At 43.0% G+C, this 26591-nt stretch overlaps 1 long non-coding RNA gene across 2 annotated transcripts; it reads right to left on the reverse strand.

Annotated features, from left to right (window-relative positions):
• Positions 1-26591, reverse strand: LOC130282556 (uncharacterized). Of its 2 annotated transcripts, none has more exons than XR_008846447.1 (4): positions 26483-26591; positions 388-530; positions 196-285; positions 1-76 (listed from the first exon to the last, which is right to left on the reverse strand). It is a non-coding gene; the product is annotated as an uncharacterized LOC130282556 (long non-coding RNA). The 2 variants fall into 2 exon arrangements; XR_008846448.1 differs by lacking the exon at positions 26483-26591 and adding an exon at positions 25974-26024.

Genomic DNA, 26591 nt, shown 5'->3' on the forward strand with positions numbered 1-26591 from the left:
CCATATATATTAAATCCGTGTGGTAGGACCCTTTTGGTTGTGCAGATGAATTTAAAGTAGAGAGCACCACAGACTCCTAGACAAATAATATGCAAAAAATACCATGAGAAGTCCCTTAGATTATATAATACTAAATATTGATGGGAAGTGGAATAGAGACATAATGAAAAAAGCAGCTTATCTATAACATAATACCTGTAGATATACATGCAGGAAGTGGCAGGCATCAGGACCTTGAAGATACCAGTACCTGATATAGTGGGGTAAATACCTCTGGGTAACCCACTGTAGGTGATAACAAAAAATAAGGTGTATCAATGGTTAGAATGGATAACCAGAGATTGGGGGCAAAGGTATGAGCTTAAAAAGATAATATTTTGTACTAACCATAAAGTCCCAATAGATGGAGTGATCCAGCCTTTGCCATGAGGACGCAGTTGCCAATGCCGGAAGGAAGTCGCGTCACTTCCGAGGATGTGGAACGCAGTATGTGTTCCACCGTGACGTCACTTTCTTGGTTGCTCCGATGCCTAAGAATATGGGGCAAAAATTGCACGTCACTGGGGATACAGAATGCAATATGCGTTCCGCCGTGACATAATATCCATAATATCCGATGTACCAAAATAGAGATCATATGATGTATGATCAGGTGATCTCTGAGATGGAACATAATTGCGCTCCAAATTAGGGCAAACCCCATTCTAAGATTAATAAGGGGCAACAATAGATAACCACAAATATAAATATATTGTCCCAGGAACAAACAGCCATCAGGTTATCAGGTATGGAATAACCACTCTGGGTATCAAATAAATAATAATAATGATGAATAGTAATAATGAAACTGTAAAATAGTAAAAAAAAAAAAAATGTCACAACCCAATACTGTGATGAAGAACAAAGGGACACCTATATACCTGTTCATATAGAAATAAACAATATTTGGGCAAAAAGGGCCAACTGATACTTAAGATTGATGATATGGTTGCAATCACACAAATGAGTTTCACTAGTGCCAGCTCCCTATAGATTGTATAATGGAAAGGGGAGAGAGGGGGTATTTTAGAATTTGTATGATTGCAACCATATCATCAATCTTAAGTATCAGTTGGCCCTTTTTGCCCAAATATTGTTTATTTCTATATGAACAGGTATATAGGTGTCCCTTTGTTCTTCATCATAGTATTGGGTTGTGGCATTTTTTAGCATTTTTTACTATTTTACAGTTTCATTATTACTATTCATCATTATCATTATTTATTTGATATTCAGAGTGGTTATTCCATCCCTGATTACCCTATGGCTGTTTGTTCCTGGGACAATATATTTATATTTGTGTCTATCTATTGTTGCCCCTTATTATTACATTCATGGCCATAAATGTTGGCACCCCTGAAAGTTTTCAAGAAAATGTAGTATTTCTCACAGAAAAGGATTGCAGTAACACATGTTTTGCTATACACATGTTTATTCCCTTTGTGTGTATTGGAACTAAACCAAAAATGGGAGGGAAAAAAAAGCAAATTGGAGGTAATGTCACACCAAACTCCAAAAATGGGCTGGACAAAATTATTGGCACCCTTTCAAAATTGTGGATAAATAAGATTGTTTCATGCATGTGATGCTCCTTTAAACTCACCTGGGCAAGTAACAGGTGTGGGCAATATAAAAATCACACCTGAAAGCAGATAAAAAGGAGAGAAGTTCACTTAGTCTTTGTATTGTGCGCCTGTGTGTGTTACACTACGCATGGACAACAGAAAGAGGAGAAGAGAGGACTTGAGAACCAAAATTGTGGAAAAATATCAGCAATCTCAAGGTTATAAGCCCATCTCCAGAGATCTAGGTTTGCCTTTGTCCACAGTGCACAGCATTATCAAGAAGTTTGCAACCCATGGCACTGTAGCTAATCTCCCTGGGTGTGGACAGAAGAGAAAAATTGATGAAAGGTGTCAACGCAGGATAGTCTGGATGGTGGATAAGCAGCCCCAAACAAGTTCCAAAGATATTCAACCTGTCTTGCAGGTTCAGGGGGCATCAGTGTCAGCGCGAACTATCCGTTGACATTTCAATGAAATGAAACGTTATGGCAGGAGACCCAGGAGAACCCAACTGCTGACAAAAAGACATAAAAAAAGCAAAACTACATTTTGCCAAAATGAAGTTGAGTAAGCCAAAATCCTTCTGGAACAACGTCTTGTGGACAGATGAGACCAAGATAGAGCTTTTTGGTAAAGCGCATCATTCTACTATTTACCGAAAACAGAATAAGGCCTACAAAGAAAAGAACACAGTACCTACAGTGAAATATGGTGGAGGTTCAATGATGTTTTGGGGTTGTTTTGCTGCCTCTGGCCCTAAGTGCCTTGAATGTGTGCAAGGCATCATGAAATCTGAGGATGACCAATGGATTTTGGGTCGCACTGTACAGCCCAGTGTCAGAAAGCTGGGTTTGCGTCCAAGATCTTGGGTCTTTCAGCAGGACAATGACCCCAAACATACATCAAAAGCACCCAGAAATGGATGGCAACAAATCGCTGGAGAGTTCTGAAGTGGCTAGCAATGAGTCCAGATCTAAATCCCATTGAACACCTGTGGAGAAATCTTAAAATTGCTGTTGGGAAAAGGCGCTTTTCCAATAAGAGAGACCTGGAGCAGTTTGCAAAGGAAGAGTGATCCAACATTCCGGCTGAGAGGTGTAAGAAGCTTATTGATGGTTATAGGAAGCAACTGATTTCAGTTATTCTTCCAAAGGGTGTGCAACCAAATATTAAAGTTAAGGGTGCCAATAATTTTGTCCAGACCATTTTTGGAGTTTGGTGTGACATTATGTCCAATTAGATTTTTTTTTCCCCTCCCTTTTTTGGTTTAGTTCCAATACACATAGGGGGAGATTTATCAAAACCTGCCCAGAGGAAAAGTTGCCCAGTTGCCCATAGCAACCAATCAGATCGCTTCTTTCATTTTGCAGAAGCCTTGTTAAAAATGAAAAAAGCGATCTGATTGGTTGCTATGGGAAACTCAGCAACTTTTCCTTTTGACAGGTTTTGATAAATCTCCCCCATAATGGGAATAAACATGTGTATAGCAAAACATGTGTTACTGCAATCTTTATTTGTGAGAAATACTTCATTTTCTTGAAAAATTTCAGGGGTGCCAACATTTACCGCCATGACTGTAATCTTAGAATGAGCTTTGCCCTGATTTGGAGTGCATTTGCGTTCCATCTCAGAGATCACCTGATCATACATCACATGATCTCTATTTTGGTACTTCAGCTAGGCTCAGGAAATTATGTCACAGCGGAACACATAATGCGTTCCATATCCCCATATGTGACATGATTAGATAGTATTGCATATGTTGCTTGCCTTGCTTGACTGACAATTGACCCTAGACTGACACAGACTCCTAAAACTAAGTCTATTCTCTGACAGACACACATTGACCTGTTATACCATTATCAATTTTTGTTGAGTGCATCTTTGGAACCATTGTGTTCACGTTGTTCACTATCATACTTTATCTTTAATTAGCATTTTTTTTATTGTATATCATTTTGGTCTCCTCTTATCCCTGATGAGCCCCCTAAACTCAGGGGTGAAACGCGTTGGCAAGAGAGGTTTTGCCACTTTATACTGGACATTTATGTCTGTTTGGTATTCCCTTACCCTAATTCCACACATAGTGATTAGGAGGTTGCTATTATGGTCGGGTCGTTAGGTTAGGGACTCACTTCTACCCTTTCCCCTCCCCACTTCATTGGTTTATATGATTCTATCTCTATGGTACATCATTTTATTGATGTTTTAGTAAAAGTTATGTTTTATATCTGAGATTTAAAATAATACACAGGTATAAAAATATTGAGATTTATTGGTTAGAAGTAATAAACATAAATGAGTAAATATTAATAAGATGTGAATATATAAAGACTATTAAGAAAGCATTACAAGCTTGTTGATTTCATACAGTAGAACTTAAAAGGGTTATCACCATAAGGTGATTTTAGTACGTACCTGGCAGACAGTAATGGACATGCTTAGGAAGGATCTGTGCTTGTCTTGGGGTTAAATGGCTATGTTGTGAGATTACCATAATACCGTGACTAGCTTTTTGTGAGCTGGTATTTCCTGTTTAAGTTTTCTTTTTTTGCCTACAAATCCCATAATTCTTTTTTCTTCCCTCCCACACATCAGCCACCTCACCCATTGAAACTTAAATGAGCTGCATCCATTAAAAAGACCTGTGGTTTTCAATCAGGGTGCCTACAGCTGTTGCATTCGTTGTAGATTGATCTCTCTCCCACCAAGTGATCTCTCCACCCATTGAAGCAGACAGGCTCCCTGTCATCAGCTGACTAGTGAGTCAGGTCTCCGCCGCATTGCAACCTGGGAAAAATCAACAATCATTTTGTATGCTGTTAAAAATAAATATTGGGGTGAAAATCACATAAGAATTGTGAGAAAACTGCCACACATATGTACAGACACTATACTATGAACTACACTAACTTTACATACCCTGTATCATAATCAAATAAAAAAAATCCAGGAATACCCCTTTAAATCAGAAGTTAGCCACTATGTTATAATTTAACATCCGTTATTCCCCCTTCACATATATCAGTTGTCTGGCAGTGTTTCCCTCCAGCGTGCATTGGAGGGAAACTGATGTTATAACGGATCCCATTCATTTGAATGAGACAGTTCATAATCATCCAGCATCTTAGTTTGGACGTCGAATGGTTGGACACGTTGGACCGTCACCGGCAGCGGATCTTGCTGCGTTCCCCCGTCCAGCATTTAACAATAATGGACAAAGGATGCTAAACAACTGATGCAGAGTAGCATCAGTTGCATTGAGTTTTCGGCTGGGTTCACACTTACTAGGTCGGTTTAGATATCATAAGGTATGAGAGAAAGCATATTACTCTGGAAGAGAAAACCCCATATTATAACAAATAGCTGGGGAAGGATGAAAGTCTAATCTATAAGTAATAACTCAGTGTTTTTAGTATAGACGAAGGTTAAAGATTCTTTTGCAGTTAGAATATGAAATATCAGCCCCCCCCTCCCCCATCCATCCTATAACTTTAATCTCAATTTAGAGATAATTATTTAATCTATATGCCCAAAAAAATGGTATAATTTCCTCCTCATTTTAAAATTAGTCGTAATCAAATGAGAAACCATCTGTATCTTACCAAGATCATGAGAGATTTAACTTCTGCATTCAGAAAACTGGGTACTTTGCATTGTCATTGGTAGCCATGTCTTTTCCCCATGTGGATGGATTATTATTATGTGTGACTCCCCTTGACTTTTCATGGTTGAGTTTCTCAAATAGCCTTTTCTAGGGATGTATATAGTTCTGGAGAGAGTATAAGATTTCTACTACAATAAACAATACATTTTATTTTAGAATTTTTTTTCCCCCTTTGCCCAATGATAGCACCCTTGGGGAGAGAATTCTCCCTCCTTTTTCGGGACAGGAAACTATGCATAAAAGGTCTGACAATCCTATCACCTCCAGTTATGTTTCCTGTCCCGAGGCAGGCGACTAAGTTCTCCAAGGATGCATGAAGGGATGAACTGCGGGGCCCCAGTCTGTATTTCAGGGATAGGGGGAATCTCCAGTGTCACAGTTCCGTTGTGCTCCCTCTGAAAACGGGCGTTAAGGTTTTTTTTTTTTTGTCTTCAATGGGCAACAACTGGTTCCTGAAGGATCCTATTGAATATAATGGGGTCTGTCGGGCGCTGTTGTTTATAGCGGGAGAAAAAGACTGCACATGCACTCATTTTTCTCCCGCTATTCTTCACTAATTTTTTCAACGGCCACTGTACTGCCAGGACATAACGGCAACGTGAAAGAAACCTTACTTGTTCCCCTGAGGGGTTCCAGAGTCCTCCGCCCTGAACGCTGTCCTGTCGCTGTAAGTGAAGTTACAGAGTGAAAGGGCTGACGAGATTTGATGCAGAGCGGCCTGCAGACACACTATGCACACAGCACTACTTTATGTCATTGGCAGGTGATCGCTCAAGGGGGGAAGCAACCAGTAGCAGTGGTTTCTAGTCCCACTGACCTGGAAGTAGCATAGGGGTCAGGCGGAGGAGGGCTGCACCCTACCACCTGGAAAATGACCTATAAATGAAAGCACGCTGCAGGATGGAGCCAGCCAGATCTTTGGTGACAACACTTGCTGTCAAGCAATTGAAGAATCGAAGTGTGTGGAGACCCAAGAACCTTCCCAGGATGCCATGCAGGGTGGAGTAAGGGGGCCCGTGGCCCAAAATATTCCTTATGGAATGTGGTCTCATGATGCCTTTTGGATGTCGAGATAGGAGGTCGGGATAAGAGGTCGGGATAGGAGGACGGGATAGGAGGATGGAATAGGAGGTCGAGATAGGAGGTCGGGATAGGAGGTCGGGATATGGGGTTGGGATATGACAACAATATATGAGGACGGGATATGAAGTCAAAAGCTTCCTCTGTTGATTTTCCTCCACAACAAGGATGAGGAAGGAATAACCGGGCAACGCCGGGTACTCAGCTAGTTAAAGATGAAATTAGACAATCTACAGTGGGTCAAAAAAGTATTTAGTCAGTCACAAACTGTGCAAGTTCTCCCGCTTAAAAAGATGAAAGAGGCCTATAATTTTCATCATAGGTATACCTAAACCATGAGAGACAATGAGGGGGAAAAAATCCACAAAATCACATTGTCTGATTTTTAAATAATTTATTTGCAAATTATGGTTGAAAATAAGTATTTGGTCAATTACAAAAGTTCATCTCAATACATTGTTATATACTCTTTGTTGGCAATGACAGAGGTCAAACGTTTTCTGTCTTCACAAGGTTTTCACATGTTGCTGGTATTTTAGCCCATTCCTCCATGCAGATCTCCTCTAGAGCAGTGATGTTTTGGGGGCTGTTGCTGGGCAACACATACTTTCAACTCCCTCCAAAGGTTTTCTATGTGGTTGAGATCTGGAGACTGGCTAGGCCACTCCAGGACTTTTTAAATGCTTCTTACGGAGTGGTGTGTTTGGGATCATTGTCATGCTGTAAGACCCAACCACATTTCATCTTCAATGCCCTTGCTGATGGAAGGAGGTTTTCACTCAAAATCTCACGATACATGGCCCCATTCATTGTTTCCTTTACATGGATCAGTCGTCCTGGTCCCTTGGCAGAAAAAACAGTCCCAAAGCAAGATGTTTCCACCCCCATGTTTCACAGTAGTTATGGTGTTCTTTGGATGCAACTCAGCATTCTTTCTCCTCCAAATACGAGTTGCGTTTTTACCAAAAAGTTCTATTTTGGTTTTGTCAAGTTGATTAAAATGATTCTGACTGCCGATCAATATATATATTAATACTTATATATTTATATGTCATTTCTAATGCTGAAAAAAGATATCTGTTACCTACTTTTAAACTATGCACCATGTTCCTGAGCTTGCAATATGCTCATGACTAAAAAACCTTGGAATGACGCCAGAAGGCCCGAGATGAGACTTTGGATGAGACATTTGAGGAAGATGCAGATTGTATAAGAAGTGCAAAGAACTGGAATTTTCCAGTATTAGAGCGAGAGGGCTGCATAAATGAAATTTGGCCAAGAAAGAAATAAAATACAAAATATGCTAATATATATAGAGATAACGCTCAAATAACCAATCAAAATGTAACATGCTGATTTCTGACGTCATTACTAACCCTCCTCTTTTGTCGAATGTAAAAACCACTTCCTGGATTAAACAGAACTCCTTGGGCAGCTCCTTAGTGAGTATGCTGAGAGAAAGGAGATATTATACCAACATCCTGTCTGGTGTGAATCCCTTGCGCTGGCCCTCAGCAAAATATGCAGCAACGGTCACTCACATTTTAATGCCTCACCTCTGCCGATCCTTGACAGTTTCATTTAACCATATGACATTCTCCCAATACTCTTCTGGATCATCCAAATGCTCTCTAGCAAACTTCAGACGGGCCCAGACATGTACTAGCTTAAGCAGGGGACACGTCTGGCACTACATGATCTGAGTCCCTGGCGGCGTAGTGTGTTACTGATAGTAGCCTTTGTTACTTTGGTCCCAGCTCTCTGCAGGTCATTCACTAGGTCCCCTCATGTGGTTCTGGGATTTTTGCTCGTTCTTGTGATAATTCTGACACCATGGAGTAAGATCTTACATGGAGCCCCAGATCGAGGGAGATTATCAGTATGTCTTCCATTTTCTAATAATTGCTCCCACAGCTTCATACCAAGCTGCTTGCCTATTTCAGATTTAGTCTTCCCAGCCTGGTTCAGGTCTACAATTTTGTTTCTGGTGTCCTTCGACAGCTCTTTGGTCTTGGCCATTTTGGAGTTTGGAGTGTGACTGTTTGAGGTTGTGGACAGGGTCTTTTATACTGATAACAAGTTCAAACAGAAGTTTGAAGTTACAAGTCTGTGAGAGCCAGAAATCTTGCTTGTTTGTAGGTGACCAAATACTTATTTTCCACCATGATTTGCAAATAAATTATTTAAAAATCAATGCGATTTTATGATTTTTTTTTTTCTCATTATGTCTCTCATAGTTGAGGTATACCTATGATGAAAATTACAGGCTCATCTTTTTAAGTGGGAGAACTTGCACAATTGGTGGCTGACTAAATACTTTTTTGCCCCACTGTAAGTCCCCTCTCACTAGGGAGCTACCTTCTACCTCCCATGAGATAAGAAGTTCTCTATCCATGGGGAGTCGTAGTTCAGGGCTTCCAGAAGAAGGAGAATGGATGGATGCATCTAGGGCTGCACGACATATCGCAAAAGCAATCGAATTGCGATTTTTGCTTTTTGCGATATAGCGATACGGCCCCCCAGGAAAACATATGATTATCTGCTCGGGCCGGCTCCTGTGCGCTGCTGCAGCCGGGGGCTGGCCAGAGCATGTAAAAACAAATATAAATACTAAAAGTCAGTGTTTCTCAACCAGGGTGTTTCCAGTTGTTGCAAAATTACAACTCCCATCATGCCCGGAGCGGCAAATGCTGTCCGGGCATGCTGGTAGTTGTAGTTTCACAACAGCTGGAGGCACCCTGGTAGAAAAACACTGAGCTAAGTAAAAGGGCGCAGGGAGAGAAAAAAAACAAAAACTTCTGCTCACCTACTCCCGGTCCCTGCAGATGCCGTTTCCCTCCGTGCGGTCCGGTGTCTCCTCTTTTCACCATTCAACTAGTAGGACCTTTCTCTTTTCACTTGCTTGACATGTGACACCGCTGCGGCCAGTGATTGGCTGATGGGGAAAGGTCTTTTTCGGCAGCAAACATACATCAGGAAGACACAGTTTTCTAGTAGAAAATGTGGAGCCGAGCCACTATAAATGTTTAGAATGCGAGAGAACCCCAGTCCAACAGGATGTTTGAGGGTCCAGCCCCAAAAAAGAGGAAGGTTTTTCCAATCAATAAGCATGTAGCAGACCTTACTAAAAGGGAATGGAAAAGATAACGTTTTTTTTCCATCCGCAAATATCCATTCCTAGAAAGGGAAACAGTAGCCTGGGAAAAAGCCCCTAGGGTGGAACCTCCTGTGGCAAAAAAATAAAATAAAAAAATATAAGTAGCTTTGCCCTTTGAAGATACGGATTCCAAAAAGACCCTATGGATAAGAGGACTGATGGGTTCTTGAAGAAGGCATGGGAGTCAGGGACCACAGCTGTAACGCCCCACGGAGTCTAAATATCTCCCTGGTCTTCACCCTTTATCCTGCTCCGGGTGCGGAAGCTGGTCTTAGCTGCAGGGAGATACCAGGTCGCTACACAAGAGTGGTCCCGGTGAAGAGGCAAGCTGGCCAAAGCAGGCCAGAGAATCCTTAAAGGAAAGGATCTGTGTTTGCAGGCGGGTGGGGCTGGCTGAGGCTGGGTGTAGTCGAGCTGGAACAGGGAATAGCAGAGCTGAGTAGCACAGATGCTGGTGGTGTTTTTAGCTCAATAGCAGGAAAAGGTGTAGTCTAGCAGTCTGAGGCCTGTACCAGGAGAGACAGGAAAGTACCAGGTGTCAGGCGAGAGACGGAGTCACAAAACAGGCAGAAGTTTGGAACACGGAGACAGCAGATAAGCAGAAGAACCTTCGCTATGGAAAACCACAATATTGCTCAGGCATGGAAGGCTGGGCGGAGTGTCCTTAAATAGGTACTTGCTGAACAAAGATTGGAGAGGGATTGGACTCAGAGGTGGGCATGAACACTTAAAGGGTACCTCTCATCAAAAAAACTTTTGATATATTATAGATTAATGTATGCAGAATAACTTTACAATAGCATGTTATTAAAAAAATATGCTTCTTTCTATTTAATTTTCCACTTTGAAGAAATTACCACTAGGGGTCGCCCTACCAGTCCTGGCAGCAAGCATTTCAGACTCATGCTGGAGTCCAGTCTGCTTTGTTCACAAAGGAGAACACTCAGAGCTGCCAGCCTGCTTTGTTCACAGCCTGTTTGGCTGTGAACAAAGCAGGCTGGCAGCTCTGAGTGTTTAGGACTCCAGCATGAGTCAGAAATGCTTGCTGACAGGACTGATCGGGAAAAATACAATAGAAAGAAGCATATTTTTCATTAACATGCTATTGGAAAGTTATTCAACATTCATTAATCTAAAATATATCAAAAGTTTATATGATGAGAGGTACCCTTTAAAGAGACAGGCTTTGTACGGCCCCTACTAGGTGCACCAGAGAGAGATGCTGAATGAGTCCGTGCGGGAGCCACATTCCGAAATCTGCAATGAGGAGGGAGAGCTGGGTGAGTTGTTCGGCCAAGTAGGCAGAAGTAGATGGTACACGATGGCGGTCGCCAACCGCCGTATTTACAACAGCCTTTAAACCCATTATAGCTACCACCTCTGTAGCCAGATCTCTGAGACTGTGGTTAGACCAGATGGAGGAACATATTAAAGTAGGCAGATTATTTTAGCCTCTATGCCTACACTATCTTCTGCAGTGAATTTTTAGGCAGACGCTTTACGCCTGACAGCCAGAGCACCAGCAACATCAAATTAGTTTAGAAAATATGGTTTGATGATAGGTACTCTTTTATGTTGTTGGAAAGAGCCTCTGACAACAACAAAAAAGGGATTCCCTACTATACCACCCCCCTTTTAAGGGCCATTGCCATTTCCAAGCGGATTTTTAATTCACAAATTCTGCTTCACAAATTCCGAAGTGTGAATTTGTGAACGGAAACCCATTCACTACACTATACATTTTAGCAAGCGGAATTTCTACCAGCAATTTCAAAGTGGAATTGCAGGCGGAAATTCCATAGTGTGAACCTGGGCTAATGGACTAATGAAGTGTAAAAGTAAAAATAAAAAATGTTTTAATAAAAGTTTAAGTTCAAATCACCCCCTTTTCTTATATAAAATATGTAAACATGATAAAAATAAACATATTTGGTATTGCTGAGTGCATAATTGTACGAACTATTAAACTATAACATTATGTATCCTGTACGGTAAATGAAGTAAATGCAAAAAAAAAAAAAAAAAACATAGAATTGCAATTTTTATAATATCCCAGAAAAAAAGTTAAAAGCGATTAAAAGTCAGATCAATACCAAAATGGTACCGATACAAAAAACAGATAATGGCGCAAAAAATGAGCCCTCATACAACCTCGTATGCGAAAAAAAAAAGCTTACAGGGGTCAGAAAAATGGCAATAAAAAAAGATTTGAAAGTTCAGAATTTTTTTTTAACCTTTTAACCCCTTAAGGACGCAGGACGTAAATGTACGTCCTGGTGCGGTGGTACTTAACACACCAGGACGTACATTTACGTCCTAAGCATAACCGCGGGCATCGGAGCGATGCCCGTGTCATGCGCGGCTGATCCCGGCTGCTGATCGCAGCCAGGGACCCGCCGGCAATGGCCGACGCCCACGATCTCGCGGGCGTCCGCCATTAACCCCTCGGGTGCCGGGATCAATACAGATCCCGGCATCTGCGGCAGTGCGCGATTTGAATGAATGATCGGATCGCCCGCAGCGCTGCTGCGGGGATCCGATCATTCACAACGCCGCACGAAGGTCCCCTCTCCTTCCTCCGTGCGGCTCCCGGCGTCTCCTGCTCTGGTCTGTGATCGAGCAGACCAGAGCAGGAGATGACCGATAATACTGATCTGTTCTATGTCCTATACATAGAACAGATCAGTATTAGCAATCATGGTATTGCTATGAATAGTCCCCTATGGGGACTATTCAAGTGTAAAAAAAAATTTAAAAAAATGTAAAAGTAAAAGTAAAAAAAAAAGTGAAAAATCCCCTCCCCCAATAAAAAAGTAAAACGTCCGTTTTTTCCTATTTTACCCCCAAAAAGCGTAAAAAAATTTTTTTATAGACATATTTGGTATCGCCGCGTGCGTAAATGTCCGAACTGTTAAAATAAAATGTTAATGATCCCGTACGGTTAACGGCGTGAACGAAAAAAAAAAAAAAGTCCAAAATTCCTACTTTTTTAATACATTTTATTAAAAAAAAAATTATAAAAAATGTATTAAAAGTTTTTTATATGCAAATGTGGTATCAAAAAAAGTACAGATCATGGCGCAAAAAATGAGCCCCCATACCGCCGCTTATACGGAAAAATAAAAAAGTTATAGGTCATCAAAATAAAGGGATTATAAACGTACTAATTTGGTTAAAAAGTTTGTGATTTTTTTTAAGCGCAACAATAATATAAAAGTATGTAATAATGGATATCATTTTAATCGTATTGACCCTCAGAATAAAGAACACACGTCATTTTTACCATAAATTGTACGGCGTGAAAACGAAACCTTCCAAAATTAGCAAAATTGCGTTTTTCGTTTTAATTTCCCCACAAAAATAGTGTTTTTTGGTTGCGCCATACATTTTATGATATAATGAGTGATGTCATTACAAAGGACAACTGGTCGCGCCAAAAAAAAGCCCTCATACTAGTCTGTGGATGAAAATATAAAAGAGTTATGATTTTTAGAAGGCAAGGAGGAAAAAATGAAAACGTAAAAATTAAATTGTCTGAGTCCTTAAGGCCAAAATGGGCTGAGTCCTTAAGGGGTTAAGGACGCCGGGCGTATGCATATGCCCTGCATCCCAAGTCCTTAAGGACGTGGGGTGCATGCATACGCCCATGGGAATTCCAGTCCCCGCCGCTAGCCGGTTGGGGACCGGACTGGAATGCCTGCTGAAATCATTCAGCAGGCATCCCGGCACATCGCCAAAGGGGGGTCCTGAGACCCCCCCATGTCAGCAATCGCAGAAAATCACATGTCAATTCAGACATGCGATTTTCTGCTATTCCGGGCTGATCGGGTCTCTGGTGACCCGATCACCCAGAAAATAGGGATGATCGGAGCTGTCATTGACAGCCCTGATCATCCTGAGGGCTAGGAGTGAGGTCGCAGTGCTGCGATCTCCTCCTTTCCCCTGCCATTGGTGAGAACTGATTCTGACCAATTGCAGGGCAGAACAGTGGGTTGACTGCTGGGTCCTGGCTCAGGTAGGGAAACCACGTTGGGGGGGGGAATGAAAGTGAAAGTAAAGTGATCTTTACTGTGGCAACCACTAGGAAGGCCAAACTGCAACTCCCAGCATGCCCAGACAGCCAAAGGCTGTCTGGGCATGCTGAGAATTGTAGTTTTGCAACATCTGGAGGGTCACAGTTTGGAGACCACTATTACAGTGGTGCCCAAACGGTAGCCCTCCAGATGTTGCCAAACTACAACTATCAGAATGCCTAGACTGCCAGGCATGCTGGGAGTTGTAGTTCTGTAACATCTGTCCCTTCAGATTTTGCAATTTTCATGAAATTTTTGAAAATTGCTGCTCTAATTTGAAGCCCTCTAATTTTTTCAAAAAAGCAAAAATATGTCCATTTTATGATGCCAACAAAAAGTGGACATATTGTATTTGTGAATAAAAATAAAATTTATTTGGAATATCCATTTTCCTTACAAGTAGAGAGCTTCAAAGTTAGAAAAATGCAACATTTTCATGAAATTTTGGAATTTTTCACCAAAAAAGGATGCAAGTAACGCTACCAAAATAAAGTAGAATATGTCACGAAAAAACAATCTCAGAATCAGGATATTCGGTAAAAGCGTTTTTGAGTTATTAATTCGTAAAGCGACAGTGGTCAGAATTACGAAAAAGGGCTCAGTCCTTAAGGTGAAAAGGGCTGCGTCCTTAAGGGGTTAAATTAGTAAAACATGACAGAATCTATACTAATCTGGTATTGTTGTAATCAGGCCAGCCTAAAGTATCAAAATAACATGTTAGCTTAACCACAAGGTAAATGGCGTAGAAAAGAAAACCACCAAATTTGCTAAACTATCTTTTACTCTTTCAATTTTACTTCACCAATATTTTTTTTTTTTTTTTTTTGTTTTGTTTTGGAGCATATGTTATGGAAAAATTAAAAGGTATCATTATACTAGTTAGTTATGGCTATTATAGAGTGAGGAGGAAAAAATGAGAGCGTAAAAGCGAAAATTGGCCAGGACAAGTGGATTGTCATGAGGGACAAGTAGATTTTGCTCCTTTTTAAGTCCCGTGGACAAATATTTTTTTTAATAAAATTTCCACACCCCTTTTAATGTTATGCTATTGCATAACATTAAAGGGGTACGCAGCCACTAGACATCTTATCCCCTATCCAAAGGATAGGGGATAAGATGTTTGATCACAGGGGTCCCGCCGCTGGGGACCCCCGTGATCTCAACTGCGGCACCCCGCTTTCATCACTGCATGGAGCAAACTCGCTCTGTGCATAATGAGGGGTGATACAGGGGCCGGAGCATTGTGACGTCACGGCTCCGCCCCTTCATGACGTCACGGCCTGCCCCCTTAATGCAAGTCTATGGGAGGGGGTGTGACAGCCGTCATGCCCCCCCCTCCCATAGAGGGCATTAGGCTCTCATATCTGACCTTTTTGCTGGGAGTGACCCGCCCACTACCGCTAGCATCTTATAACTAGCAAACGCAGCAGGTCTCGAGAGTGAGACCTGGTCCAATCAAAACTTCTGACATGTGTGGGCAACATGAATAATACAGCAAAGATTGTGTAGCTCATTCAGCCTATGCTGATTCGAGGTTAACTGGGTAGGTCTATATCCCACAGACCTAAAAATATGTGGAGTGTAATGTATAGTGGGTATATACAGTTACCAGTCCTCCTCTAGAGGCAGTAGAAAAAAGAAATAAAGAGATAGTAGAGTGCAAAATTACTATAATAATTATAAATTGTAAAATGGAATGTACCGTATATTCCTTAATAATCCCGAATTGAGGTTGGAAATATATAGGATATAAATCACATTTATTGAGTTATAATGCAATATAGATCAGTGCAGGGCCCTTGCACAAGATGTATTACAACTGTTAAAAGATATTCTAATAAAAAATATTAAAAATATAAAAATGAAATGAAAAAATATAATGATCAGCCACCTTTAAATGAATGTCAATTGTTGGAGAGGTAAAGTCTATGGTATAGATAAAGTGATGTCCGTGCAGCGGGTTGAGTTCAATAATGATATGTAAAGTGCCAGGTTTGTTCACAGTATTATAAGAAGTTTTCAGTAAATGCTGTACATACAGTATGGTACCTGCAGTATTTTGAATTTTATATTTTATTTTTATTTATTATTTTTTATTTAATTTTTAATTTTTATTATTATTATTATTTTTTAATTTAATTTAAATTTTTCTTTTTTGTTTTTTTATATTTATTTATTTTTATTTCTATTTTTGTCACTTCAATTTTTATTTTTATTTTTAATTTTCATACAAAATTCTCCATCTACTTTCTTATATACAAGTTGAAATTCTCTCATACATTCTCATACATCTCACAATCTTACGTCTCTCACACTGTCTTATCAGTTGCATTTATTGTCATTTATAACTTCCATCACAATTTTTTTTTAACTTTACTCCTTGTTTATCCTATAAATTTTATTCTAATCTCCTTACTTTTATTCACCATTAATACCATTATTAGTTCATTCACCTAACACTATTTAACCTTAACTCACCGATCTATTGTCAGGATCCGGACTGGTATGCAGCGAGGACACTGGAGGTGGATCCTCTGTGTCAGTGGTGTGATGGCGTGGGCCATACCAGGGGAACGGAGTCTAAGGAGTTACTGGTTTTCACCAGAGCCCGCCGCAAAGCGGGATGGACTTGCAGCGGCAGGTAACCCCCAGGTCGTTCCACCCGATAGCGACTCAACCCCAACTGACAGCTGAGACAGGCGCGGTACACAGGGACAAGGCAAGAGCAAGGTCGGACGTAGCAGAACGTCAGGGCAGGCAGCAAGAGTCGTAGTCAGGGGCAACAGCAGAAGGTCTGGGTACACAGGCTTGGGAACACACTAAACGCTTTCACAGGGCACTAAGACAACAAGATCCGGCAAGAACAGGAAGGGGAAGTGGGTTTTTATGTGTTAGCAGGTGTAGAACTGATTGGGCCAGGCACCAATTAATGGTGCACTGGCCCTTTAAATTTCAGAGAGCCGGCGCGCGCGCCCTAGAGAGCGGGGCCGTGCGCGCCGGGACAGAACAGCAGGAGGACGGGGCAGGTGAGGAGATTGGGATGCGACCCGCGGGCGGGAACGTCCCGCTACGCGGATCGCATCCCCACTGGTTATAACAGTGCAGCGCTCCCGGTCAGCGGGTCTGACCGGGGCGCTGCACACAGAAGAACGCCGCGAGCGCTCCGGGGAGGAGCAGGGACCCGGAGCGCTCGGCGTAACAGTACCCCCCCCCCCCTTTGGTCTCTCCCTTTTCTTGGAGCCCAGGAATTTGCGGACAAGCTCCTTGTCAAAAATGTTGGCCTCAGGTTCCCAGGACCTTTCTTCAGGACCAAAATTCTCCCAATCAATAAAAAAAAAATCTTTTACCTCGGACGATCTTGGAAGCAAGGATCTCTTTGACAGCGAAGACATCAGAGAAAAGCGGTTAAGCACAAGAGGTTTGAGAAGAGACACATGGAAAGAGTTAGGAATGCGAAGAGAAGAGGGAAGATGAAGCTTGTAAGCGACAGAATTAATTTGATTCTTGATTTCAAAAGGACCGAGGTAGCGAGGACCCAACTTGTAACTAGGGACACGAAAGCGTATGTATTTGGCAGAGAGCCACACTTTGTCCCCAGGAGCGAAGACAGGAGGAGTTCTTCTCTTCTTATCTGCATGTCTCTTCATACGAGATGAGGCCAGTAGGAGCGACTTTTGAGTCTCCTTCCAGATAACAGAGAAATCCCGGGTTACTTCATCTACAGCAGGAACTCCAGAAGAAGTGGGAATGGGGAGGGGGGGCCGAGGGTGACGACCGTACACCACAAAGAATGGGGATTTGGCAGAGGATTCCGAATTTTTGAAATTGTACGAGAATTCAGCCCAGGGCAGAAGGTCGACCCAATCGTCTTGGCGGGAGGAGACAAAATGTCGCAAGTAGTCACCAAGAATCTGGTTTACTCTCTCTACTTGTCCATTGATAGGAGGACGAGAAATGTAATTTGATTTTTAATTGGTTACAGAGAGCTCTCCAAAATTTCAACACAAATTGAACGCCTCTATCCGAGACGATATGCGTGGGAAGCCCGTGAAGGCGAAAAATGTGCAGAAAAAATTGCTTCACCAACTGTGGCACAGAAGGAAGACCTGGAAGCGGAATGAAGTGAGCCATTTTGGAAAAACGATCAACGACCACCCAGATGACGGTATTGCCATGGTATACGGGAAGATCAGTAATGAAATCCGTGGCAATTTGGCACCATGGTTGCTCAGGGACGGGCAAAGGAAGGAGGAGTCCAGCAGGCTTCTGGCGAGGGGTTTTATCCCGGGCACAAATAGTACAGGCCCGAACAAAATCAGTAACGTCACTCTCTAGTGTAGGCCACCAATACAGACGGGAAATGAGCTGGATGGACTTTTTAATGCCAGCATGACCAGCCAGGTGAGAGGAATGTCCCCATTTGAGGATTTTGAGGCGAAGTCGTGGAGGAACAAAAGTTTTTCCTGGGGGGGTTTGTCCCAGTGAGGCTGGAGGAGAGGAGGCACTAGGCACTCAGGCGGTACGATATGCTGCAGAGGGGTTTCAGATTCGGAGGCATCAGAGGAATGAGAAAGGGCGTCAGCTCTGACATTTTTGTCAGCGGGACGGAAGTGTATCTCGAAGTTAAAGAGGGCAAAAAACAACGACCATCTAGCCTGGTGAGGATTCAGACGCTGAGCAGACTGGAGGTACGAGAGATTCTTGTGGTCAGTGTAAGTGACAATTGGGTGTTTGGAACCCTCCAATAGATGCCTTCACTCCTCGAGTGCTAACTTGATGGCCAGAAGTTCACGATCTCCAATGGAGTAATTCTTTTCTGCCGGAGAGAAAGTTTTAGAGAAAAAACCACAAGTAATGTTACGTCCGGTAGCGTTTTTTTGAAGAAGTATGGCTCCGGCTCCGACTGAGGAAGTGTCAACTTCCAGGAAGAATGGCTTTAATGGATCAGGTCTGGACAGCACTGGTGCAGAAGCGAAGGCAGTTTTGAGACGATTGAAGGCCTCATCAGCTTGAGGAGGCCATGACTTAGGATTAGCATTCTTCCTGGTCAGGGCCACAATAGGGGCCACAATGGTGGAGAAGTGGGGAATAAACTGTCGGTAATAGTTGGCAAATCCCAGGAAGCGTTGGATAGCGCGACGTCCAGAAGGGCGTGGCCAATCCAAAACCGCTGACAGTTTATCTGGATCTATTTGAAGCCCTTGGCCAGAGACTAGGTAACCTAGGAAAGGAAGACTGTTGCATTCGAAGAGACATTTTTCAAATTTAGCATACAGGTGGTTTTCACGAAGTCTTTGGAGCACTAGACGGACATGACGACGGTGTTCCTCTAAGTTAGAGGAAAAAATCAAGATGTCGTCCAAGTAAACCACTACACAGGTATACAATAAGTCCCAAAATATCTCGTTAACGAAGTCCTGGAAGACTGCATGGGCGTTGCAGAGCCCAAAGGGCATAACTAGATATTCAAAATGTCCATCTCTGGGATTGAACGCGGTCTTCCACTCATCACCTTTCCTGATGCGAATAAGATTATACGCGCCCCTTAAGTCCAATTTAGTGAATATATTAGCTCCGCGAAGACGGTCAAATAGTTCAGAGATCAAAGGCAGGGGATAGCGTTTTTTGATGGTAATTTTATTTAAACCACGGTAGTCAATACATTGTCGTAAGTATCCATCCTTTTTAGAAACAAAGAAGAACCCTGCTCCAGCAGGGGATGAGGACTTCCGAATAAAACCTCTCTTTAGGTTCTCTTGGATATACTCAGACATGGCTTGAGTCTCTGGGGCAGACTGAGGGTAGATCCTGTCACGGGGCAGAGTGGTACCAGGAAGGAGGTCAATGGGACAATCATAAGGCCTATGAGGTGGTAAGATCTCTGCTTGCTTTTTGCAGAAAACATCGGAAAAGTCCTGGTAGGCCTTGGGAAGGCCCGGTATAGGTGGAGCCTCAGGGGTTTGACAAGTGGGAGCAGATGTGAGGCATCGTTTGTGACAAGAAGGACCCCAACTTTTGATCTCCCCGGTGGTCCAGTCGAGGGTAGGAGCATGACGTTGGAGCCACGGCAGGCCAAGAAGAACTTCAGAGGTGCAGTTGGGCAGAACAAAAAATTCAATTTTTTCATGGTGCAGTCTTATGCTCATAGGCAGGGGTTCTGTGCGGTAGTGCACAGTGCAGTCCAATTTTTCTCCGTTAACAGAAGAGATATAGAGCTGTTTGACGAGATGGGTTACTGGGATTCTGAACCCATTAATAAAAGAGGCCAAAATAAAGTTTCCTGCAGAACCTGAGTCCAAGAAGGCCACTGCTGAGAAGGAGGAATTGGCGGAAGGAGAAATCCGCACAGGCACAGTCAGACGTGGAGAGCCAGAATTCACACCAAGAGTCGTCTCACCCTTGTGAAGTAATTGAGTGCGTTTCTCCTGACACGGAGGGCGGATAGGACAGTCTTTTAGGAAGTGTTCGGTACTAGCACAGTACAGGCACAGATTCTCGTTACGGCAACGCGTCCTCTCTTGTAGGGTCAGGCGGGACCGATCCACTTGCATAGCCTCCTCGGGGGAAGGCACAGGAACAGATTGGAAAGGATTTTGGAAGAGAGGAGTCGGGGAGAGAAATCGCCTGGTGCGAACAAGATCCTTTTCCTGTTGAAGTTCCTGGCGTCTTTCAGAGAAACGCATGTCGATGCGGGTGGCCAAATGGATAAGTTCAGACAGATTTGCAGGAATTTCTCATGCGGCCAGGACATCTTTGATGTTACTGGATAAGCCTTTCTTGAAGGTCGCGCAGAGGGCCTCATTGTTCCAGGATAGCTCAGAGGCGAGGGTACGGAACTGGATGGCGTATTCGCCTACAGAAGAACTCCCTTGGACGAGGTTCAGCAAAGCAGTCTCGGCTGAGGAGGCCCGGGCTGGCTCCTCAAAGACACTACGTACTTCTGAGAAGAAGGACTGGATAGTAGCGGTGGCGGGATCGTTGCGGTCCCAGAGCGGTGTGGCCCATGACAAGGCCTTTCCAGACAGGATTATTAGAAGTAGAGCAGGAAAAAACCCTCAGGTATGGCGCTGCAGACTCTTGTAGACAGATGAGGCGGATGCCAAAGGTAATAGGAAAGTCCTCAGCAGGACATTTTATTAAAAAAACAATAAAATGGACAAGATTACGCGTTTCGGGAGGATCCCTCCCTTCCTCAGATCAGGATAAGGACAGTACAACAATAGCAGGTTTATATAGCCCAAAAATGGGCGCCAAAAACACATGGGAGGAGTAACAATCCAAACTTGAAAATCAAAGTACAGGAACAGAAACAGCACTTACATATAATATACAGTATGAATATACATTAGGAAGCAATACAATTACAAATTGTGGTAATATAAGGTCAGGTTATGTGTTGGACCAAGACTAGCAACTGCTGGAGAATCGCAGTGGGCCGGAAGCTGTCAGCCGCATCATGTGAACAGTGTAAACAAGGCACTTCCTGTGTGAGAAGCACGTCAATAGCAGTGAGCTCTGAAGCCGGGCTGGTTGCCCTGGACGCGTTGCTATGCTAGGAGGTCACATGTGACCTCCTAGCATAGCAACGCGTCCAGGGCAACCAGCCCGGCTTCAGAGCTCACTGCTATTGACGTGCTTCTCACACAGGAAGTGCCTTGTTTACACTGTTCACATGATGCGGCTGACAGCTTCCGGCCCACTGCGATTCTCCAGCAGTTGCTAGTCTTGGTCCAACACATAACCTGACCTTATATTACCACAATTTGTAATTGTATTGCTTCCTAATGTATATTCATACTGTATATTATATGTAAGTGCTGTTTCTGTTCCTGTACTTTGATTTTCAAGTTTGGATTGTTACTCCTCCCATGTGTTTTTGGCGCCCATTTTTGGGCTATATAAACCTGCTATTGTTGTACTGTCCTTATCCTGATCTGAGGAAGGGAGGGATCCTCCCGAAACGCGTAATCTTGTCCATTTTATTGTTTTTTTAATAAAATGTCCTGCTGAGGACTTTCCTATTACCTTTGGCATCCGCCTCATCTGTCTACAAGAGTCTGCAGCGCCATACCTGAGGGTTTTTTCCTGCTCTACTTCTAATATTGACTCCCAGGACGACTTGTTTCCTCCTGCAACCCATCGGCATAGCAGCGACTCGTACTACAGTACCCAGATTATATCGTGGGTGATATGCTTTTTTGCATAGATCTCAAGGTGAGCGGCCATCTATAAGCCCCGTGGGGTTCCCCCCCCACCCACCACCCGATCTATTGAGGGTAAATACACGAGGCGCCGTCCGTCGGTCCTTTCTTTTCTTTTCTCTACAGATTTTCCAGACAGGAGACTGACCACGAAAGCCACCTTAGACCGTTCAGTGGGGAATTGGTCCGACATCATCTCCAAGTGTAGGGAACACTGGGACAGGAATCCACGGCACTGTTTAGAGTCCTCATCAAACTTGTCCGGTAGAGACAGGCGGAAGCTGGGAGCAGCCCCTCACTGCGGAGGAGATGCAGGAGCTGGCAGAGGAGATGATTGCTGAAGTTGCGGCAGAAGCTGTTGCAGCATGACGGTCAGTTGAGTCAGCTGCTGTCCTTGTTGCGCGATCTGTTGTGATTGATAGGCGACCACCGTGGTTAGGTCAGCGACACTAGGCAGCGGGACCTCAGCGGGATCCATAGCCGGATCTACTGTCAGGATCCGGACTGGTATGCAGCGAGGACACTTGAGGTGGATCCTCTGTGTCAGTGGGGTGATGGCATGGGCCGTACCAGGGGAACGGAGTCAAAGGGGTTACTGGTTTTCACCAGAGCCCGCCGCAAAGCGGGATGGACTTGCAGCGGCAGGTAACCCCCAGGTCGTTCCACCCGATAGCGACTCAACCCCAACTGACAGCTGAGACAGGCGCGGTACACAGGCTTGGGAACACACTAAACGCTTTCACAGGGCACTAAGGCAACAAGATCCGGCAAGGACAGGAAGGGGAAGTGGGTTTTTATGTGTTAGCAGGTGTAGGACTGATTGGGCCAGGCACCAATTAATGGTGCACTGGCCCTTTAAATTTCAGAGAGCCGGCGCGTGCGCGCCCTAGAGAGCGGGGCCGCGCGCGCCGGGACAGAACAGCAGGAGGACGGGGCCGGTGAGGAGATTGGGATGCGACCCGCGGGCGGGCGCGTCCCGCTACGCGGATCGCATCCCCTCCGGTGATAACAGTGCAGCGCTCCCGGTCAGCGGGTATGACCGGGGCGCTGCACACAGAAGAACACTGCGAGAGCTCCGGGGAGGAGCAGGGACCCGGAGCGCTCGGCGTAACATCTATTTTTTAATAATACACCATATACCCATCTGTATTTTCATAATATATACCCTTACATTATAGATCATTTTCAATATTATAAAGTTCATGTATCATATGCACACTCACACATACATCTTCCACATATATTATTCCAGCGCGATGTATATCACACCGCTAGACATCGCTATCTCTCAACACCATCCTTCAGACATATTTCATATATATTTATATTTTCACATTTTTCTTTTATAATTGCACATATATTTTTTGACATATTCCTTTGCTCAGAAATATGCATTCTGTGTCCTCTTCTTAACCCCTTAAGGACGCAGGGTTTTTCCGTTTTTGCACCTTCGTTTTTTCCTTCTTACCTTTTAAAAATCATAACCCTTTCAATTTTCCACCTAAAAATCCATATTATGGCTTATTTTTTGTGTTGCCAATTGTACTTTGCAGTGACATTAGTCATTTTACCCAAAAATGCACGGCGAAACGGAAAAAAAAATCATTGTGCGACAAAATTGAGTTTTGGGGGCTTCCGTTTCTACGCAGTGCATATTTCGGTGAAAATTACACCTTATCATTATTCTGTAGGTCCATACGGTTAAAATGATACCCTACTTATATAGGTTTGATTTTGTCGCACTTCTGGAAAAAATCATAACTACATGCAGGAAAATTTATACGTTTAAAAATGTCATCTTCTGACCCCTATAACTTTTTTATTTTTCCACGTACAGGGCGGTATGAGGACCGCGATCTGAAGTTTTTATCGGTATGATTTTTGTTTTGATCGGACTTTTTGATCACTTTTTATTCATTTTTTAATGGTATAAAAAGTGACCAAAATACGCTTTTTTGGACTTTGGAATTTTTTTGCGCGTACGCCATTGACCGTGCGGTTTAATTAATGATATATTTTTATAGTTCGGACATTTACGCACGCGGGATACCACATATGTTTATTTTTATTTTTTTTACACTGTTTTATTTTTTTTTATGGGAAAAGGGGGGTGATTCAAACTTTTATTAGGGAAGGGGTTAAATGACCTTTATTAACACTTTTTTAAAAAAAAATGTATGCAGTGTTATAGGTCCCATAGGGACCTATAACACTGCACACACTGATCTTTTACACAGATCACAGGTGTGTATTAACACGCCTGTGATCAGTGTTATCGGCGCTTGACTGCTCCTGCCTGGATCTCAGGCACGGAGCAGTCATTCGCCGATCGGACACCGAGGAGGCAGGTAAGGGCCCTCCCGGTGTCCTGTCAGCTGCTCGGGACACCGCGATTTCACCGCGGCAGTCCCGAACAGCCCGACTGAGCAGCCGGGTCACTTTCACTTTAGAAGCGGCGGTCAGCTTTGACCGCCGCTTCTAAAGGGTTAATACCGCACATCGCCGTGATCGGCGATGTGTGGTATTAGCCGCGGGTCCCGGCCGTTGATGAGCGCCGGGACCGACACGACATGATGCGGGATCGCGGCGCGATCCCGCTTCATATCGCGGGAGCCGGCGCAGGTAGTAAATATACGTCCTGCGTCATTAAGGGGTTAAATAAGCTCTCTTTTGTTTTTTTCTCTTTTATTTTTTCTCTTATTTTATTCTTTATACATGCATCTATGGATTGGTTTTCCAGGTTTTTTGTCCCTCTTAAATCAGTAACATCACAATCCTTGTACTATTTAAAACCCAAATTTTCTTTTGGCTAACCATTATGCAATTTTGGCTACTGAAGAATGAGGCCTCTGTCTAAGTTTGACACTTAAATCCACCTTCTATCAGCAACTTTATGACCCCCTGATGCCTATGGTATAGCCCTTTGGAGCGCTGCAGTACCCTCAATCTTGGACCACCACCGGGATCGCGCGCGCTATCCAGCACGAGGACGCCAGCTCACTTACCTGTTCACACCGTCCAGTAACCGCTTCGGCCGGACTCAGATCCGTGCCCACCTGCACCCCGCCGGGACCAACCAGGAGCAACCACCCCTGGGCCGGACGCAACTCTGTGCCAGCTCCGAGTGTCATCATTACCGCAAGACAGCGTGAGCCATACCCCACTGCGGACTGCAGGTACCATACTGTATGTACAGCATTTACTGAAAACTTCTTATAATACTGTGAACAAACCTGGCACTTTACATATCATTATTGAACTCAACCCGCTGCACGGACATCACTTTATCTATACCATAGACTTTACCTCTCCAACAATTGACATTCATTTAAAGGTGGCTGATCATTATATTTTTTCATTTTATTTTTTATATTTTTATTACAATATCTTTTAACAGTTGTAATACATCTTGTGCAAGGGCCCTGAACTGATGTATATTGCATTATAATTCAATAAATGTGATTTATATCCTATATGTTTCCAACCTCAATTCGGGATTATTAAGGAATATACGGTACATTCCATTTTACAATTTATAATTATTATAGTAATTTTGCATTCTACTATCTCTTTATTTCTTTTTTCTACTGCCTCTAGAGGACTGGTCCCTGTATATACCCACTATACATAACACTCCTCATGTGTGGGCAACATGTCAAGTTTTTTTTTTTTTTTAAGCTCTGAAATTGTTCAGAATTTAAAAGAATGCTGTTATGTATTGTCTGTTATGTATGTCCAGTGCCACTAGATGGCTCTGTAACTGAGAAGTTATGAAATAGTATAGCATTGTCAGTTATTCAATCACATGTAAAATCTCGTTGGTTTTAAGTTCAATCTCCATTTTGTTTGACCAGTTAAAGACATATCAATGTTGTTGCATCGTATTAATTATCAACAATAATTTAAGTACAAGTGATAACAAATGCAATATAGAAAAATGCAATTTAAGATAATCTTCTACGAGGAGGTAATTTCTAGGTTGGACCGGGTTGAAGTAGTATATTTGAACTTTTTAAAGGCACTTGATACTGTGCCACAGAAAAGGTTGGTATATAAATTGCTGGGAATTGGTGGGGGAAATATGATAAGTACGCTTTCAGCTTGCTACGGGCAACAAAGAAAGCTTTCCTTTTTTTTTGTTTAACCTACAAATAATAAACAGAGGCAGATTTATGAAACTCTTCTTTTTACCCATTAGTAACCAAACACTATGCAGCTTTCATTTTCTTTTCTGCTCTGTCAAAACCAAAAGCTGTGATTGGTTGCTATGGGCAACAAGAAGAGTAGCAGTTAGTGCCGGGTCTTATGGCGGTTATAACCTGATAAAGTTTCCTTACACATAAGGTTCACATTCTCTGATATGCCGTTTGTTTCTTTTACCCAATAGCACAGTGCAATCTGTCATTGTAGAGAGTGCAATCTGTCATTGTAGAGAGTGCAATCTGTCATTGTAGAGGCTGTAGACATCCCTCATCTATATTAATCTATAACCATTAGAGAGCTAGGAATCCAATGAAGGGCGACCATATAAGGCTACAATTTACTGGCTGGGATGAGAGTTCTTGGATCCATTGCCGCTATTACAAAAGTCATGTACAGATCAGTCTTATACACTGCACCTAAAATTAACAGCCCCCCCTATCTGTCAATGTGAATAGTAAATATATGACCCTGGGTGTAATATGTACATTAGCTCGTACCAATAAATGATACAGGAGATCTGTGCTGTCCATCAGGTGTCTGGTGATGTCTGAGGAGCACATTTTCCCACACACAGACACTGCCAGAGTTATACAGCTTCAATGATCA

The sequence above is a fragment of the Hyla sarda genome, chromosome 7 (assembly GCF_029499605.1).
Source record: "Hyla sarda isolate aHylSar1 chromosome 7, aHylSar1.hap1, whole genome shotgun sequence".
Lineage (NCBI taxonomy): Eukaryota > Metazoa > Chordata > Amphibia > Anura > Hylidae > Hyla > Hyla sarda.